General features: G+C 48.2%; 1 protein-coding gene across 2 annotated transcripts in view; it reads right to left on the reverse strand.

Moving 5' to 3' along the window:
- FES (FES proto-oncogene, tyrosine kinase) overlaps nt 1–21,253 on the reverse strand; it is a 252,331-nt gene that overhangs the window by 184,748 nt on the left and 46,330 nt on the right. The gene's annotated exons all lie outside the window — the stretch shown is intronic.

Raw genomic sequence — 21,253 nt, forward strand, 5'->3', positions numbered from 1 at the left:
GCGTATCAGAGATACGCTACGCCGCTGTACCTTACCTGGCGGAATTTTGAATCCTCAACGATTTTGCACTGTAAGTTACGGCGGCGTAGTGTATTTCTGGCGGCGGAATTCAAATTGGCGATCAGGGGGCGGGTTTCATTTAAATGAAGCGCGTCCGCGCGCTGAATGAACTGCGCATGTGTCGTCCAGAAATTTCCCGCCGTGCATTGCGCTAAATGACGTCGCTAGGACATCATTTTTTTAACTTAGACGTGAGTTACGTCCATCCCGATTCACAGACGACTTACGCAAAAAAAAGAAAAAATCTAATTTCGAAGTGGGAACGACGGCCATACTTAACATGGCAAGTCTATCTATACGCCGCAAAATACCAGCTTTAACTATACGCCGGAAAAAGCCGACTAGAGACGACGTAGGAGAATGCGTCGGCCGCGCGTACGTTCGTGGATCGTCGGAAATAGCTAATTTGCATACCCAACGCGGAAAACAATGAGAACGCCACCCAGCGGACGCCAAAGTATTGCATCTAAGATCCGAAGGCGTACGAAGCCGTACGCCTGTCGGATCGAACACAGATGCTGTTGTATCTTGGTTTGAGGATTCAAACTAAAGATACGACACGGGAAATTTGAAAGTACGCCGGTGTATCAGTAGATACGCCGGCGTACTTGCTCTGTGGATCTACCCCAATGTCTTGGATGAGTTCCATGGACTACTCTTGGTTATCCTGAGCCAACCCCAGACTCCCCCTCCCCCTCTTCCTTTTTTCTTACCTTCTTCTCTGATTAATAAACAAGAAAAAAAGGGTATAGGTGACCTCGGATACTACCCCATTGTCCTTTTTTCGTCATTTCTGACCGATAGCTGACAATAACTATGATGCCTCGTACACACGTACGGGTTTCCCGTCGGGGAAACTGCCATGAGAGCTTTTGGCTGGGAATCCCGGCTGTGTGTATGCTCCATTGCAGTTTTTTCCAGACAGGAAAACTGCCGGGGAAAAAAGAGAACCAGCTCTCTTTTTTCCCGCCGGGATTCCCGGTGGTTTATAAGCCGGCAGTTTTCCTATGGGAAAAGACTGCAGTGGAGCATACACACGGCTGGGTTTCCCGACCAAAGCTCTCATGGCAGTTTTCCTTTTGGGAAACCCTGCCGTGTGTAGGGGGACAAAGTAAGCGAGCAAGGTTCTTGGTTTTCCCCTTGGGTTTTCCGGCAGTAAAAAGTCAGCCGGGAAACCCGTACGTGTGTACTAGGCATAATTGGATTTCTCCTTCTTACCATTATCCATAGAGGTTTTGTTTAGATTAATTACACTATACTATTATGATTGATTTCTGCTCTTCATGTAAATTTATTGTCTGATGTTGAACCTGATTTCACAAAATGGATGTAGTGACCTATTTTCGCCCAATGTGGGTTTCAATAAATATTATATTTAAAAAAAAGTACTCTAAACCTTCAGGATCCTTTGAATTTATTATGGTTAAAAAAGGTTTCATCTTCATAATCATTGGACTGGCTTCTATGAGTTCTGTTACAAATGGTACAAATTTATGACTTTCTCAAAATCTGGATCAAATTTTTTTTTTCTCACATAAAAGAGTTTTTCTTGTTTGACTGGATGGTCTGCGTGGTTTGTGTTGGCAGGCGGAGGTGCAGGAACTGGACAGCGAAAACTGGGAAGACATGTGGCACTACCCACTTCAGCCGCTGGTTGCAACTAGGGACAAACTGATCCAATTCAAAATCCTACACAGGATCTACTACACGCCCCAGTGCCTCCACTGCATATACCCAGCCTCGTCGGCGATGCATAGTAGCCCATTATGTTTTACCTTTGTAGGGAAACAAAGAGGAAGTAACACCCATCGGGGTTTACTTCCTCTTTAACCAAGATAGACTTCCTCTGTATCTACCGGGCTCTGCAAAGAGCTGAAATCCAGAACCCAGATGGACAATCTGGGTTAGCATAGAATTCAAAATAACCACACTTATTATTAAATATCCTGATAACAATAAAAGCCAATAACTAAAAGAGAGATGTAGTCCTTCAAGAAACAGTGGCCCAGATTCTCGTAGAATGGCGTAACTTAGCCTAATGGGCCTAATGTATCTCATTTACGTTACGCCGCCGCAAGTTTTTCAGGCAAGTGCTTTATTCACAAAGAACTTGCCTGTAAAGTTGCGGTGGCGTAGCGTTAATTACCCGGCGCAAGCCCGCCTAATTCAAATTAGGCGGGTAGGGGGCGTGTAGTATTTCAATTAAGCGCGTTCCCGCGCCGAACGTACTGCGCATGCGCCGTCCGTAAAATATCCCAGGGTGCATTGCTCCAAATGACATCGCAAGGACGTCATTGGTTTCGCCGTGAACGTAAATGGAGTCCAGCCCCATTCACAGACGACTTACGCAAACAACGTAAATTTATAAATTTTGACGCGGGAACGACGGCCATACTTAACATTGGTTGCGCCTCATATAGCAGGGGCAACTTTACACCGGGACAAGCCTAACGTAAACGTCGTAACTTTACTGCGTCGGCCGCGTGTACGTTCAGGAATTCGCGTATATAGCTAATTTGCATACTCGACGGGGAAAACGACGGAGGCGACACCTAGCGGACAAAAAAAAAATTGCATTTAAGATCCGACGGCGTAAGAGCCTTACGCCTGTCGGATCTAATGGATATCTATGCGTAAATGATTCTAAGAATCAGTCGAATAGATACGACGGCCCAGATTAGGACTTACGACGGCGTAAATGGCGTTGCGCCGTCGTAAGCCCTTTGAGAATCTGGGCCAGTATCTCCTATTGCAATCTTAACATGTGTAACCTGGGTGATGACTTTGTTGTGTTTAGTTAGGAATGTATAGTTTTTAAGGTTAACTGTTAGTTGTACTTTGTTATTGCCATGTGCACCGGATGGCCGGGGTATGCCCCAAATGCCCTGTTTTGTACCTCAACAGCACAACATTTTCAATAAAAATAATTTTCAAAAAAATAAATAAAAGAGTGTTTCTACATTGAGTTAAACAATATAAAACAGCAATAATTTTGTGAAAGATGCAGTATAAAAGGTTTGGAATTTGTCATGTTGTTATTGAAGTCTTGTCTTATGAAGTAGGACCTCACTTTTCCCTATTTATAAATTAAAGCAGAATTTAATCCCAAAACTAAAATGATAATATGTTGCAGTTTACCAATTATTACATGATCACACACACACTGGGGCAGATTCAGATACAATGGTGCAGATTTGCACCGGCGTGGTGCATCATTTTTAGACTACACCGGTCCAGCGCGGAGCGGCAGTTAGGTGATTCAATAACCTTTTTTTGTATACGATGCCCCAGCGGGGCGGATGTTAGACGGCGTAAGGCGGGGTAAAGCCAAATGGGAGTCACCATATGCTAATGAAGTGCCGACCGTGGCGCAGGGGTCACGCCGGGGCGCATTTTAGACCGCACATGCTCAGTGACATCCAGGGGTAAATGCCCCAATCTGCACATGCTCAGAACTGCACCCCGGCGTGAGCCCTGAGCTCCGCCGGCCCACTACCAACGCCCAGTCCATAAATCAGCCCAGACTTCCGCCCTACAGGTGCAAATGTACTGAAGCTTTTTTTTTGTAAGCTAGGTAGTTTGCAGTGTGTTGGTCAGTTATGGCTGATGATGAATCAGGTGGGCGAATGACCAACTTCAGCCCTGAGGAGAGGGCTGTGATTATTGAGGGCCTCTCCCAACATGGGGACCGCCTCTATGGGCCACAGAGTGCCTACACTGGCAAGGCAGATAAAATGAGAATTTTTGCGGAGATCACAACACAGGTGAATGCTTTGGGGGTGGCAGACAGGGAGCCCAAGCATATCCGCAAGAAAATTAATGACTTGCGTCGATTAGTGAAAGAGAAGTTGATGTCCAAAAAAAAACATGCCAGTGGAACTGGAGGAGGACCAGCCAAAAAGATCATCCTGACAGCGGAGGACCTTGTTGTGGCCAGGTTCCTGGCTAGGGAGCTGGTGGAGGGCCTGGAGGGCTTTGATTCTGGGGATCAGCCCTTGAGGATAGGTAAGTGTGTTTTATCTTCTTTCGGGTGTGTTGCATGTGTGTGTGGGGGGGGGGGGACAAGTGTCAAGTGTGTGGGACCACCAACATCTGAATGTTTTGTGTCCTCCACAGATGTGCAGGATGGAGCTGGGCCATCATCGGCTGCAGACCGACCCACCACATCCAGGGTGGAGACTGCCCCTACATATGTGATGGAGGAAGTGGAGGAGGAGCAGGTCATGTTAGAGGAGGAGACTGTTTATTTATTGTTGGAGACCCCCATTGCTGGCCCCTCCCAAACCTCTCCCCTCATTAGACTTAGCCCCTCAGGGCTTGCTACCCCTATCAGGGATTCCCCCTCACAGGACCCCAGCCCCTCCAGGGCCAGCCCCTCACAGGACCCCAGCCCCTCCAGGGCCAGCCCCTTACAGGACCCCAGCCCCTCCAGGGCCAGCCCCTCACAGGACCCCAGCCCCTCCAGGGCCAGCCCCTCACAGGACCCCAGCCCCTTCAGGGCCAGCCCTTCCACCCGGCCTCAATCCGCTCCTGCCCAGAGGAAGGCATTAAAAAAAACAAGGGGAGTCCCTGCAGAGCTGGAGTTAAGTCTTGCAAGGGACCAAAGCAGGCAGACCCGCCACATTGGGACTCTTGCGGGGGATCTGACCAGGGTCGCATGTAGCCTGGCATCCTCTGCCGAGAGCCATGCTGCCTGCACTGTGGCATTGAAGGAGGCCGTTATGCAGCAGGCTGGGGACAGTCGGCTCCTAAACGAGAGCCTGCAGGATGTTGTGGGTAACGGGGCAGCCCTTTTGTCCTGTATGGGTGACCTGCAGGACACCACATCCGAGCTGGTTACTGAGGTCCGGAGCCTGGCAGGTGCTGTCAGAGAGGAGGGGAGGCTGACAAGGCGCCAGCAGCGCAGCAATATCACCCGCCGGCTGCGGATGCAGGCTGCCACGAATAGCTACCTCCACCGGCTAGCCGTGGCAATGGAGGGCAAGCAGGCAGCTATGGAGAGACTGGGGGAGGTTCCACCACCAGCCCCCCCAGCTCCACCAGCCCCCCCAGCTCCACCAGCCCCCCCAGCCCCGGCTCGCACCAGGCAACAGCGGCCCAAAACCTTAGGGACAAGAAAGAGCCCACGCAAGGGACGTTGATTTTTTTTGTTTATTTTTTGTGCACTCAGGTTATGATTCTTATTTATTTTTTAGATACTCAGGTTATGAGTCAATTTAATTTATTTCCCTGCAAAAGGGGAGTAGTGCAGCTTTCAGTGTGAATGGTGTGTGAATGTGGGGGGGCGACAATCCTGCCTTTAAGGTTTGTCACCCTCAGTCGTTGGGGAGAAGTGATCCCCACGACCCGTGTGAAAGGTGTATGAATGGACAGCAACATAATTGGAGCCTTGGCGCGGCGTTGCTGCTCCCTAGTACCATGGGGGTACTTCGGTCTAATCCAATTCATTGTGGATGTGGGGTGTGTGTGCTAGGGACCACAGTGGTGTGCATGCGTGCATTCTCATAGTGCCATGATTAATGTGTGTGTTTAACGAGAAAAGAAGCATTCCACGAGGCGTGTCCTGACGGCTCTTCCATCAGCAGACGGGATAGCCTCTGGCAGGGGGGGATTATGTGGTTGGGGGCTCAGGTCATCACGTATGTCAATCTCCAGGCCCCTTCTCACTGCGAGGTTGTGCAGCATGCAACATGCCCCTATGATCTGGCACACAAAGTCTGGGGAATACAACAGGGTACCCCCAGACTTATCCAGGCATCGGAAACGGGACTTTAGGAGGCCAAATGTGCGTTCCACCACTCCACGGGTACGTGCGTGTGCTTCATTGTATCTTCTCTCTCCTGGGGTTTGGGGGTTCCGGAATGGGGTCATGAGATGGGGTCCCAGTGCATATGCCGCGTCACCTGGAAGGGAAAAGACAGGAGGATGTTAGTCATGCATGTGCCCCTCGTGATGTCTGCATCATGGGGGGGGACAGTCATACCTGACACCCATGTCACTCACCAACCAGCCAGCTGTTCCCGTACACGTTTTGTTCAAATTCTGTAGGGATGTTGCTTTGCCGGTAGATGAAGCTGTCATGGCTGGATCCTGGGTGTTTGGCACGGACGTGCCATATGAGGCATTGGGCATCGGCAATCACCTGTACATTGATGGAATGCCAATGCTTGCGATTGCAGTATATGTGCTCCATGTCACGGGGGGGCTGTAGTGCCACATGGGTGCAATCAATGGCCCCCACAGTGCGTGGGAATCTGTCAATTTGGTAGAAATCTGTCATTGTCTTCAGCCGCTGGACCTCCTGGGTGGGTTTTATGATTTGGTTGGCCATGCGTCTCAGGATTGCAGGGATAACCTGGTGCACACATCTGCTCATGGTGGATTGTGACATCCCAGCCGACAATCCACTTGTTCTTTGAAAAGATCCAGTGGCCAGGAAATGCAGTGTTGCCAGGACCTTCACCAGTGGCTGCACTGCATGTACGCGGTGTGTCTTGCTGGTGATGTCATCCTGCAGGGTTCTGGTTATTTCCAGGATGACTTCACGGCTGAATCTGTAGATGCGAAACACCTCCAATTCCCCCATGTCAAAGACGTCAATGCGCGTGCGGAATACTCTCTCCCGTGCCCTCCTACGTGCCCGTCGACGCAATAGTGCAAGGACCACGGCTGCCCCTGGCATGTTGGCACACAGATGTGTTGTCCAGCAAGTGTTGTTGCTCAGGTCGTGTGTAACGCTGCTGCTTTAGCTGCTCTCCAGCTGACCTGTGCAAGTCTGGTGCAAAGCTACCCCTGCTTTTATGAGGGGTAACTTGGCGCCGGAATTTTCTCTTCCGCTCACCGGGAGTAGCCTGCGCCGGACAAGCTTAAGTTTATGAATCGGCCCAAAAACCTAATTTGCATATTTAAAACCAAAAAACCATGGCCACGCCAGATCGGACCAGCGTAAATCTGCACCAACGCCGCGCCGGCGTGGAAAGGTTACACCGAGGCGATGAAGTCTATTTGGAGGCGTAATATGGTTCTCTGGGTAAGGCGCAGCGATCCGCCGGCGCAAATCTGCACTTACGCCGTGCATCTACCAAAAAAAACGGTGTAAGTGCTTTATGAATCTGCCCCACTGTATATATTTTTCCTTTTCTGGTCTTTTGCCCTGAGACCAGGCTACTTTTTTTAAATGTATCATTTTTATAAAACAAATCCTTCATTGACATCACACTGTAGCCTTCCTCCTATTTTACTTTTATAAATAAAAACATTACAAACTCACAAAAAAACATTAAAACACTACATTAAATATAAAAATCTGGAGGTAAATAGGAGTGACCCCACCATGGGTCACTAAATGCTACCTTCTCCTCCTTAGCCTATTATTTTGAGTCCTGTTTCCAGTGATACCAGTGACACCCCTCTACCTGATTTTCAACACCATCTAAAACTCCAAAGCCACAGTGGGAAGGCTTGAACCTTTGGCTTGTTAGCATTCACCCCTAGTGCAATCCAACAATTGGGGCTCATGCACACTGCAGCTCCAAAAAAAAGCGTAATTTGAACTTGAATTTCTCTGTCAGAAGCTTGGGCTCTTGTTCTTTTGTGCGTTTTTATTGAGCTTCTTGGAGCTTTTGTGAGCGTAAGTGTTTTTTTTTTTCACAAATCATCCCCCTCAGCTAATTTTATATTTTTTTGTGCATTTTCAAGTTTCTTTGGGCCTTTTTGCGCTTTTTCACACACTTTTTTTGGCACTTAGGTGTCTTTTGTGCTCAAAACCTTCTCTAATGTTTGGTGGAGTTTTTTCTGCCTGTATGAGCATATGCCTGTAAACTCCTGAAAAAGCCGGATAGCTGGATTCAGGTAGATGCGCGCATTTTTACGGCGGCGTAGCGTATCGTATTTACGCTACGCCGCCGTAAGTCAGAGAGGCAAGTGCTGTATTCACAAAGCTTCCTTAGTTACGGCGGCGTATCGTAAATGGGGCCGGCGAAAGCGCGCCTAATTCAAATGAGGATGAGGGGGGCGTGTTTTATGTAAATGGTGGTGACCCAACGTGATTGACGTTTTTTTACGAACGGCGCATGCGCCGTCCGTGTACATATCCCAGTGTGCATTGCTCCAAAGTACGCCGCAAGGACGTATTGGTTTTGACGTGAACGTAAATTGCGTCCAGCCCCATTCACGGACGACTTACGCAAACAACGTAACATTTTCAAATTTCGACGCGGGAACGATAGCCATACTTGACATTGACTAGGCCAGCTATTTGTTCGACTAACTTCAAGCCGGAAAAAGCCATACGTAAAAAAAATGCGCCGGGTGCACGTACGTTTCTGAATCGGCGTATCTAGTCATTTGCATATTCTACGCCGAACTCAGCGGAAGCGCCACCTAGCGGCCAGCGTAAATATTGCACCCTAAGATACAACGGCGTAGTAGACTTACGCTGCTCGTATCTTAGCCTAATTTAAGCGTATCTGGTTTCCAGAATACGCTTAAATTTAGGACGGCGTAGATTCAGAGTTACGTTGGCGTATCTACTGATACGCCGGCGTAAAGCTACCTGAATCTAGCTAATAGTGTGCATGGACATATTGGCTCACATGGAGGGGAGTTTGCAGGCAGAAAGAATGAAAGCTCAAAAAAGCTCAAAAGCTTGTAGGAGCAGCTTCTCTCAGCTTCTTTAAGATACAGTGTGCATGAGGCGTTAGGATAATAAATAAATCGATATAAAAATAAAAGCTCCTGCTGCTGCCAAAAGCCAATTAGGAGTGTGAGTTCCCAGAGAGGCAAAGCTCTCGTGGACATCGCTAGATCAAGAGGGGGCTCAGGTAAGTATTAGAGGGGCTGCTGCATTCAGAAGGTTTTTTACCTTCATGCATAGATGCATGAAGGTAAAAAAAAACTTGAGCATTTGGAACCACTTTTAGAACCTTCTGACTCTAATCTAAGGTCTGTCTCATTTTTTGGGGAGGACCCCTGCAAGGGCCTTCTGTCACCATCTTGGACCTGGGCTACAATACCCAAAATAGTCAAACTGTACAAAGTCTTGACCAATGGCAGTAGGAATGCCTTTGTTACCCTTCACAGCTAACACCACAACTAGCAATGGTCATCTAACAGAGGAAATGCACACTTTCTTCAGACAGCACTGGGCAAGCCTGGCCCAGGTACTACTCACAGGGAGGGCTTTTTCAAGATGGTCAACAAGTAGAAAGACCTCATGGTCAACTAGGGCCCGGATTCACAAAGCACTTGCGCCGACGTATCTCGAGATACGCTGCGTAAGTGCAAATATGTCCACGAGAGCTGCGATGTCCACGAGAGCTTTGCCGTCGTATGTGTGCGCCGTGCCCACAAAACTAAGATACGCCTGAAAATAGGCTTCATCCGACCGACGTAACTTGCCTACGCCGGCATAGAGTGGGCGCATATTTACGCTGGACCTATTTGGCGCTCCCATTGATTTTCTATTCACATACTGTATGTAAATGAGGGAGATACGCCGATTCACAAACGTACGTCCGTCCGACGCAGTGCGCCTAAAGTCATACGTCCGGCTAAAAGTTATGCCCCATAAAGGAGGTGTAACTCAGCAAATGGCTGTACCAGGGAACACAAGCCGACGTATTTTACATAGTTTACGTAGGACGTGAATATGACTAGGCGTAGGTTACATTCACGCCGTAGGCAGTGATCCGACGTATCTTAGGCAGTTATTCCGACGTGATTGTGAGCATGCGCACTGAGATGGACCCACGAGACGGCGCATGTGCAGTTGGCGATACGTATCTGTCTGGCGCTCGGCCCATCATTTGCATGGGGTCACGCATCATTAGCATGGCTCACGCCCACTTCCACTTATGCCGACTTACGCATTGGAAATCCAGCGCAGATTCGGAAGCACTGGCTTTGTGAATTCAGTGCTTGCCTCTATGCGCTGCGTCGGCGTAGCGTAAAGGAGATCCGCCACGCGGCATTGAATATGCGCCAGCAGGGGAGGGCTGGCAGCCTTAGGCCTGGGGGGCAAGTCCAGTCAAATGGCCCATAGTGCGTGGAAAAGTGATGGATCGAGGAAAACAGTCTAAGATTTTCATGATCACAAGAGTCCGCGCAGAGGCCTCCCCTTACATCAGAGTCCGCATTGAGGCCTCCCCTTACATCAGAGTCCGCACAGAGGCCTCCCCTTACATCAGAGTCCGCACAGAGGCCTCCCCTTACATCAGAGTCCGCACAGAGGCCTCCCCTTACATCAGAGTCCGCACAGACCCCATATACATCAGATCTGATGTAAGGGGTGTCCTGGGAAAAGTAATTTAAGGGTGCATGCTGTGGACTATTGTGTAAAGAGGTTCTCTGCTCACCAAAGCCCGCCCCCCCTCCCCTTTAACAAAGTCTACAGAGCACCCCTTTTTATACACTGGGAGGCAGGAGAGACTAGAGAGGGTGAGCTTTCCAGGATGGAGGCTGAGGCGCAGGCAGTCTGATGCTTTTTTTGGGTTCAAACTTCCTGTCCAGTGGCCACACATGCCCGGGGAGTGTGGGCAGGACATACTTAGAAGGAGAAGGAGCAGATGAGCTCTATCTTTCCTCGTGTCTGTACAGAGAGAGAAGGGGATGTCAGCGCTGGTGTGCGCTGAGGCTGAGCTATGTGTGAGATGAGACATAGCTCAGCTCTGCAGCCATCTACCTCGGAGCTGACACAGGCACGGCTGCACAGTGGGAGGTGAGCAGCGGCCTGGACCTGTGTTGACAGAGCTCCAGCAGGCATATTCCTGCTCTGCAAAAACAGCATTTGGTAGTGGTGGCCGGTGGCTGTGCATAGTGTCACCAGCCCGGGGGGAGATTTCCACCCTGCCCCCCCTGCCAGCCCTCCCCTGTGCGCCAGTGTCTGTGAATCTGGGCCTAGGTGTCTAAGATGGACCAGTGGCTGGAGCTTGGTGCATGTGACCGACAAATGTATCTACCTGTCCATAGTCAAAAGGGTGACTACCTGAATTAGGCTTGGAGTCTTCCACACCCCTGGCAGCTTAGACCAATTAGCTTCTGCATGCAGTCAAGGCTCCTACCTAACCTAACTAATTTGTGGCATAATCTCCTATTAACACACCGCTCTCTCCTAAACCCCCCCCCCCCCCCCCCGGTCAAAATCTTCTGCCTGACCTTGCAGGCTTATCAGTGCTGTCATATATATGTGGTAATACAGCTGACCAAAAAAGGTTTAGTTACTATGACAGATGCATACTCTGAAGTTCATTTCTGCTTTTAGCTTGCTATCCTTACAACCACTAAAGAAAACAGCCTTTTTGCCTACTGACCACGCTGACCAAGTACAAGATTTTTGGGAAGGAGACCAATGACACTTAGTGATTCTGTGTACAGCATTAAGGGACCCCACAAATTTGCGAATGGAAGGATCTGCATCTTTCTTATGTAGCAAGGTCTCTGGCCTTGTCCAGTCTAAGGAGGACCTCCAAGGCCAAAGATACCTGACATACTTCAATACGTAGTGGGCTGTGAGGCATAGTGGGTGCAAAGATGGTGAAAGTCTGGGCGCTACACTTAGGTTGCCCTCAAAGCCACAAAAAATGCCAATTACCCACACCACTGTACACATCCCCCCGTTTTTTAAAAGCAACATGTTTCTCAGACATTTGGTGGGCTTCCCACGCCATTTAGTTGCGTTTGGCTGCTGTAGTTGTTCTCTAGAAGCCCAAAAGGAAACACCAGAATTTTTAGACTCTATTGACTGAATGAGCAGAGCAGAATCTCTCCAAAAAGATGTAAATCTCCTCTCACACAGTTGTCACCAGAACTAGAAGATTTCCCCTTTATTCCTGTTCTGGTGGCAGTTCAATATTTTAGATTTTCCCTCACTTTCAGTCCAAGTGACAATTGCCAAAATGACAAATAGTGAGGGTGAATCTGTCTAGCGGGGACACCGACATTAACCACTTGCTTACTGGGCACATATACCCCCTTCCTGACCAGAGGACTTTTTGCGATTCGGCACTGCGTCGCTTTAACTGACAATTGCGCGGTCGTGCGACGTGGCTCCCAAACAAAATTGACGTCCTTTTTTTCACACAAATAGAGCTTTCGTTTGGTGGTATTTGATCACCTCTGCGGTTTTTATTTTTTGCGCTATAAACAAAAATAGAGCGCCAATTTTGAAAAAAAAATAAAACATTTTTTACTTGTTGCTATAATAAATAGCTCAATTTTTTAAAAAAAATTTTTTTCTCAGTCTAGGCCGATACGTATTCTACATATTTTTGGTGGAAAAAAAAAATCGCAATAAGCAACTGGTTTGCGCAAAAGTTATAGCGCCTACAAAATAGGGGACAGATTTATTATTTTTTATTATTTATTTTTTTACTAGTAATGGTGGCGATCTGCGTTTTCTTTTTGGGACTGCGACATTATGGCGGACACATCGGACACTTTTGACACATTTTTGGCAGCATTAACATTTATATGCGATCAGTGCTATAAATATGCACTAATTACTGTATAAATGTGACTGGCATTGAAGGGGTTAACACTAGGGGGTGAGGGAGGGGTTAAATGTGTACCTTAGTGAGTGTTACTATCTGTGGGGGGAGGGGGGTGACTGGGGGAGGTGACCGATCTGTGTCTCTATGTACAAGGGACACAGATCGGTCTCCTCTCTCCCTGACAGGACGTGGATCTGTGTGTTTACACACACAGATCCACGTCCTTGTCTCTGTAACCACCGATCGCGGGAGCCTGGCGGACATCGCGGCCGCCAGATACGTGCATCGGCATCTCAGTGATGCAGCGGGGACGCGCGCGCGCCGCCGGCACGCTCGCGCGCCCCCCAGTGGCCAGGAGGAGCAGAGGCCGTAAAAACACAGCCAGTTAGAGATTCACAACCACCCTGCGGCCGTATAAAGTCGTACGGCCGTCGGGAAGTGGTCAATAAAAAACTCACAGGGGTTTAACCCTTTCCCCCAGTACACATGATCAGGCTTTTGCCTGGCCAAACTCACATCGGAATTCCGACGGAATTCCATCGGAGTAAAAGAGAACAAACTAGATTCATAGAGCTCGGCGCAGTTTTTGGCCGGCGTAGCGCATCCCATTTGCACTACGCCGACATAACATAGGGAGGCAAGGCCAGTATTCACAAAGCACTTGCTCCTTAAGTTACTCCGGGTTAGCGAAAATGGGCCGGCGTAAGCCCGCCTAATTCAAATTAGGCAGGTAGGGGGCATGCTACATTTAAATTAGCCGTGACCCCATGTAAATGAATGGCCGTTCGTACGGCGCATGCTCAGAATCACGTCGCAAATACTCCCTAAGAAACGTCGGCTCAATGCTTTTGACATGAACGTAACCTACGTACAACCCCCATTCACGTACCACTTACGTAAACAACGTAAAATTCAACGGCTGTTCCGACGTCCATACCTTAACATTGGCTGTGCTTCATATAGCAGGGATAACTTTACGCTGGACGTAAGCCTTACGTAAACAGCGTAGCGGGCGCAAGTACGTTCGTGAATCCGCGTATCTAGCTCATTTACATATTCTACGCGTAAATCTACGGAAGCGCCCCTAGCGCCCAGCGTAAATATGCACCCTAGATACGACGGCGTACTAAGACTTACGTCGGTCGGATGAAGCAGGAAGTCAGGCGTATCTAGTTCCTTGAATAGCGCGCATAGATACGACGACGCATCTTTAAACTTACGCGGCGTATCAATAGATACGCCGACGTAAAGTCTTTGTGAATCTAGCTCAACACGTTCTCTATTTAAACTCCGATGGAATTCCTTGGAAAAAAGTCTGATGGGGCATACACACAGTCGTAATTTCCGATGAAAAAAGTCAGTCAGACTTTTTCCATCGGTAATTCCGATCGTGTGTACGGGGCTTTACTGTCAAGGAATCCCTGTGAGGCATCTGGTATGCGCATATGCGCATGCACATAGTATTTCCCACAGAATAGTGATACGGCATGTGCATGCGCGCAAGAATGCATGCTTGCTCAGGCGCATGTGCATGTGCACAATTCCTATTGGCACCAGACAGGCTATTTAAAGGATGCTGATGACCATGTTCTGTGTTGACTGGTCATCGGCTGTTCCTGTGTTCTGATTGTAACCTGTGTTTTACCTCCGTTGCTGACTCAGCTTGCTACTGGCCTGATCTTGGTTCTGCCTACCCGTTCCTGACCTAGGCACTAATTTTGACTACGCTTCTGCCTATGCCCCTGTACTGCATTGCCTGCCTGCTGCAGACCTTGGCTAGACCTTTGACTTTACATCTGTTTCTGATTTGGCTCCACATTACCTGCGAGTGCCTGCTAATATTCTCACCTATATCAGCCTCAATTATTACAGCATGTTCCTGTCTTCAGTCTACTGGAAGCTCTGACCAGCCTCATGCTCGGAGCCTGCAGTGTATGCAGAGTGCTCTTTTAACCTTAGGTGGCTCATCCTGTACGGTTGCAGTTCCTGGGCTGATGTCCAGCCAGACTGTTCTAGCCTGTATCTCCTACTGCAAGTTCTACACCTACCGGAACTCATGTTCCTCCTGTCCCTCAACACCATCTTTTCCACCTTCAGTAGGCCCAGGACTGGAGATACAAGAGAGGCCGACCATGTCACCTCAGCCTCCTATCAGGTACACGACCAGTGGCGGTGCATCCATAGTGGGCACAGGAACGCCGCTTCCTCTCTCCTGCACCCGTCAATCAACAATAGATAGATTCATGCATTGCATGAATCTATCTATTGTCGCCACTGCCACCCACTATTCAGGTGTCCGGCCTCTTGTTGAGGGCCAGCCATCTGAATTACAGCGGTGGGGGGGTTTTGGAAGTGCCTGATTAGAGCCGTCGCTCTAAGGCCCTGTACACACGGCCGAGTTTCTCGGCAGAATTCAGCCAGAAACTCGATCGGAGCTGGATTCTGCCGAGAAACTCGGTCGTGTGTACACTTTTCAGCGAGGAAGCCGACGAGGAACTCGTCGGGCCAAATAGAGAACATGTTCTCTATTTCCTCGTTGTTCAATGAGGAAAGTTGGCCCGCCGAGATCCTCGGCGGCTTCAACACTGAACTCGACGAGGAACTCGATGTGTTTGGCACGTCGAGTTCCTCGGACGTGTGTACGGGGCCTGATAGGCTTCCTGATTATGGCCTGTGGGCTCTAATAGGCTTCCAAATTGTTAAGCAGCAGGCGCACTGCTGTGCGTTCGCTGCTTATGTAGTGCTGTGTTATTGATGGGCACAGTGGCTGCAATTTATGTTTTTTTTTTTTTTTCAGTTTGTTTGCGCCCCCCAAAAATATTAAGCACCAGCCGCCACTGTACATGACACTTACACACTCTGAATATTGAGGTGCAAAATTGGAAATTATTACAACACCTTCTTTATTCAACCTATTGCCCACATTTTTTTTTTCTCTCCAGTACTAACATAGCCTGCTAGGATTACCAGAAATAAACACTTGACGACAGGTTCTCAGAGACTGTAAAGAGAATGCTGTGTAACCTGTTTGGGAGGATTTCTTGACATCTAAATGTAGCATCTAACCCACATAGATGTTCAAAGGGTGGTGGAAATCTTTGTGTCAAGTTCATTACAAGAATTTAGTATTACTTGTGTGAGGCAACGTAGAAGAATTTACAGTTCATTTATCTTCATGGTTTCATTTTTTGCTTGGCAGGGCAGAGGTGAACACCTGGGGCCTTAATTTTTTAAGACTAGGCACCAGTGGCGGTTGGTGGAGTTTTAGGATGGGGGGGCGCCAGACCCCGCCCCTCCCTTTTGACCCATCCCACTTCTCATAAGCCCCACCCCTTATATAATCCACCCACTCCGTCCCCTCTATTCCACTAACTTCCACCCATAGTGTCAGGAGTATACAGCTCACAGGACAGAGTATACAGCCCCAGCATCACAGGACAAAGTATACAGCCCCAGCATCTCAGGACAAAGTATACAGCCCCAGCATCTCAGGACAAAGTACACAGCCCCAGCATCACAGGACAAAGTATACAGCCTCAGCATCACAGGACAGAGTATACAGCTCAGCATCACAGGACAAAGTATACAGCCCCAGCATCGCAGGACAGAGTATACAGCTCAGCATCACAGGACAGAGTTTACAGCCCCATCATCACAGGACAGAGTATACAGCCCCAGCATCACAGGACAGAGTATACAGCTCAGCATCACAGGACAAAGTATACAGCCCCAGCATCGCAGGACAGAGTATACAGCTCAGCATCACAGGACAGAGTTTACAGCCCCATCATCACAGGACAGAGTATACAGCCCCAGCATCACAGGACAGAGTATACAGCTCAGCATCACAGGACAAAGTATACAGCCCCAGCATCGCAGGACAGAGTATACAGCTCAGCATCACAGGACAGAGTTTACAGCCCCATCATCACAGGACAAAGTATACAGCCCCAGCATCACAGGACAGAGTATACAGCCCCAGCATCACAGGACAGAGTATACAGCCCCAGCATCACATCTCCTACTAACCCCATCATTAAAGTGGAGGTTCACCCTATAAAAAATTTCTAACACTGCATCCAGCCCAGTTGTGCCTATAAAATGACACTGACCTTTTTTTTTTCTTTTCCGTAGATAGCGTTTAGCCGTGGAATTCACCGCGGCTTCCGGGTAGGGAATCCCGCGGGAGTGGGCGTTCCTATTGACATGCCAATTGATTGACATGCTAAAAAGGTCAGTGTCATTTTATATGCACAACTGGGCTGGATGTATTGTTAGAAATTTTTTATAGGGTGAACCTCCACTTTAAACACAGAAAGGTTATTTGTTTAGGGTGGAGAGGCAGGGAGGGGGGTGTTTAGGGTGGAGAGGCAGGAAGAGGAGTTATTGTTTAGGGTGGAGAGGCAGGGAAGGGGGTTATTGTTTAGGGTGGAGAGGCAGGGAAGGGGGTTATTGTTTAGGGTGAAGAGGCAGGGAGGGGGGTGTTTAGGGTGGAGATGCAGGGAGGGGGTGTTTAGGGTGGAGATGCAGGGAGGGGGGTGTTTAGGGTGGAGATGCAGGGAGGGGGGTGTTTAGGATGGAGAGGCAGGGGGGTTTTTAGGGTGGAGAGGCAGGGAAGGGGGTTATTGGTTAGGGTGGAGAGGCAGGGAGGGGGTGTTTAGGGTGGAGATGCAGGGAGGGGGGTGTTTAGGGTGGAGATGCAGGGAGGGGAGTGTTTAGGGTGGAGATGCAGGGAGGGGGGTGTTTAGGGTCAAGATGCAGGGAGGGGGTGTTTAGGGTGGAGAAACCCCACAGCTGCCAGTCACTGCCACGAACCACAACACTCAGCAACCCCCCCCCCTCCATGAAGCTCTGCAGCAGCTGAGAAAAGTGATCAGAGGTGGGGGAGGGGGGCAAGGATCACGGCAGGACACAGTACTCAGCTCACTGGGTGGAACAGTCACACTGATGCAGCAAGGCAGTGCATAATGGTATATGAAGTTCCTGGAAGGTCACATGACGATACAGGAAGTGATGGGCTCACTTTTTCAAATTTTGAAATGCGTGGCGAAAATTCAAAGCTGCCATGGACAAAGTAAGTGACACATTGGGGTGGCTTGGACAGAAGGGGCTTCTATTTATTCTATTTATTGTGAAAAGTCAAATTCTGCCTGCCTTGTCCCAGTGACAGATGAGGGACAGGAAGTGAGGTAAAATCTCCCCAACAGGGACACAGTCAGTAAAGTAAGAGAGAGGTTCTAATCTAACATGTCCAAAATAAAAACTTTTCCTGTTACACTTGGTCTTGCACTGTCTGTATGTTTCCGTGAACACCGGATGTATTTCTACTTTAATGAAACCATCAGATTTTGAATTTTCATTTCTTTCTTTCTACTCACTACAAAGCAATAGGAAATCTCTCTGTAATAAAGCCTTTTAGTCAATGCAACTTTAATATGTGCATCACCCAACAATGCATAATAACTATGAACACCCACATACCACGCTTACTCCTGGAATCCAATAAAGACTTATCACAATGGGCCAGTGTTTCATGGAAATGGGCCGTCATTTATGAGTGTGTGAGATAGCATATTGAACTGTATAGAACTTGAATGGGACTAGCTGTATGGGTGGCAAATGGGTTTCCTGAAATCCTGGCCTTTCATCTGAAACAATGATGAATCGCACATTCACAAGAAAACAAATGTGTTTTTTAAGACATTTAAGAATATTCTGAAATCATCAAACTACCCTCATAAGACCACATTCAGAAAAGTATGCTTACAGTTTTTTTATAGCAAAAACTTTAAGCTTCACACTATGAAGAGCATGTGAATCGCACAGGAACTGCACCGCACATTTTGAATGGGCTCAAATCGCTCCACATCACACCAACGACATGCATGCAACAATTTTGACGATATAGACAAAAAAATTAGGGCTGTTAGGCCTTGTACACACGGGCAAACATGTACGATGAAAACGGTCCGCCGGACCGTTTTCAGCGTACATGTCTGCCCGGGGATTTCTGTATGATGGCTGTACTCACCATCATACAGAAATCCGCGGCGTACTCTATACGCAGCGACGAGGCCGTGCCGTTGCCACGACGATGACGCTGCGACGTGCGCGGCCCTGCCAGTTCAATGCTTCCACGCATGCGTCAAAGTCATTTGACGCATGCGAGGGATGGCGGCTGCTCAGACATGTATGGTAGGTCTGTACAGACGACCGAACATGTCCGAGCAGACAGGATTCCAGCGGGCATGTTTCTAAACAAGTTTGGAAATATTTGCCCGCTGGAAAAAGGCCCGGCGGGCAAATGTATGCTGGAATCCTGTCCGCTCGGCTGTACAGACGACCGAACATGTCTGCTGAAACTGGTCCGCGGACCAGTTTCAGCAGACATGTTCGGTCGTCTGTACGGGGCCTTACTGATTAAAATTGTTGTGTTCTATTAATCGTTTTTTTTTTTTATCGATTAATCGACTAATTTTGATTAATTATGATGCACATAGAGATCCAACTACTTTTAGCTGATCTCCTTGTAGGCTGATTCCCAGTGCAGCTACCAACCACTGGAAAAATGGATAGCAGGATACAAAAAACATACAAAGGTAGCACTCGATGGTAAAAGCATTAAAACTTAGCAGTCATAAAAACATGTAGCTAAGTATGATACTGGTATAAAAATGTGTACAACGATACCACTGATGAATCCAGATGAGGAGGGGTTAACATCAGTCCGTCGGCATGTAGATGTCTCGTGAAGGGAACTATCACAACTCCCAGTGGATGGTTGTAGAATCCCAGGTTGATGGGAAGTGATAGAGGGAAGTGTAACAGCCCTTGCGTGTGGCAGATAGTAAGGTCCCGCTGGCATGCAGATATGAAGGCACAGCAAAGGAGCCCTTCAGATGGACGCGACAAGCCCGGCTGGTGTCCGTGACGTCACCGGATCTCCGACGGAACTGCCTGAAGACCCGGAAGTCGGCGGAGAGGTGAGTGCCAATCAAAAGAATTATGATCGATCAAAAAAATTTAAGATTAATCGAGGAAATAATAGTTAATTTCCACAGCCCTAAAAAAAATACATTCAACACTTCCAAAATTAGTTTTTGTAATGGTCTTAACCAGTTGCCGACTGCCGCACAAACATTTACGTCGGTAGAATGGCACAGCAAGCCCCTTTGAATTTGCGCATGAGCTCCGTGACCAAGCCTGCGGGACTCGATGTCCGCCGCTGGCTCGCGATCGTGTCACAAAGCTGCAGAACAGGGAGTATGCGAGTGTAAACAAGGCATTTCCCTGTTCCGCCCTGTGACAGGACACTGAACTACTGCTCCTTGTCATCGGGAGCAGTGATCAATGTCGTGTCACTGGTAGCCCAGCCCCCACACAATTAGAATCACTCCCTAGGACACACTTAAACCCTTCCTCGCCCCCTAGTGGTTAACCCCTTCCCTGCCAGTGTAATTTACACAGTAATCCGTGCATTTTTATAGCACTGATCGCTGTATAAATGGACAATGGTCCCAAAATAGCATTAAAAGTGTCCGATGTGTCCGTCATAATGTCGCAGTCACGATAAAAATCGCAGATCGCCGCCATTACTAGTGAAAAAAAAATATTAATAAAAATGCCATAAATCTATTCCTTATTTTGTAGAGGCTATAACTTTTGCGCAAATCAATCAATATACGCTTATTGCAATTTTGTTTAACAAAAATATGTAGAAGAATACATATCGGCCAAAACTGAGGAAAAAAAATATTTTTTTATATATTTTTGAGGATATTTATACAGCATAAAGTAAAAAATAGTTTTTTTTTTTCTAAATTGTTGCTCTTTTTTTGTTTATAGCGCAAAAAAAAAAAAACCTGCAGAGGTGATCAAATACCACCAAAAAAAAGCTCTATTTGTGGGAATTAGAGAATGTACATTTTGTTTGGGAGCCATGTCACTATATCAGGGAACAGACGATCAGTGACACAGAGAAGAACAGGGAAGGTTTGTTTACACTCACCTCTCCCCGTTCTTCAGCTCCTGTGACCCGATCGCGGGACACCAGCGGCGATCGGGTCCACGGGTCACGGAGCTTCGGACTGGGTCGCGAGCGTGCCGCCTGGTGGCGCGTGCACGACCCACAGCTCGGCTCTTAAAGGCAACGTACAGGTACGTGTCTGTGCCCAGCCGTGCCATTCTGCTGACGTATATTGGCGTTAGTGGTCCTTAAGTGGTTAAAGTTCATGTGCGTGTAAAGACAGACATCTCAATATTTTTGGTAACATAGTGTATATCTCATACCCGATAGGCAACTGGGGAAGCTGGAAATCATTAAGTAGAAAGGCGCTACTACAGATTACACTGCTCCAGGTGAGGCCTGCCGCCCATATCATATGACCTTCATAATGGGTGCTTGCCCCCGCTCGCCACAATCACACAGCAAAATAGAGGAAATTGCCCGCACACCACTGCTGTAGATGCTGGGCCAGATTCAGAAAGAGATACGACGGCGTATTTTCTGATACACCGTCGTATCTCTGAGTGCGCTCGGTCGTATCTATGCGCCTGATTCATAGAATCAGTTACGCATAGATATCCCTAAGATCCGACAGGTGCAAGTGTTTTACACCGTCGTTCCCGCGCAGAGTTTTTAAATTTTTACGTCGTTTGCGTAAGTCGTTCGCGAATGCGGCTGGATGTAATTTACGTTCACGTTG

The sequence above is a fragment of the Rana temporaria genome, chromosome 3, assembly GCF_905171775.1.
Source record: "Rana temporaria chromosome 3, aRanTem1.1, whole genome shotgun sequence".
NCBI lineage: Eukaryota > Metazoa > Chordata > Amphibia > Anura > Ranidae > Rana > Rana temporaria.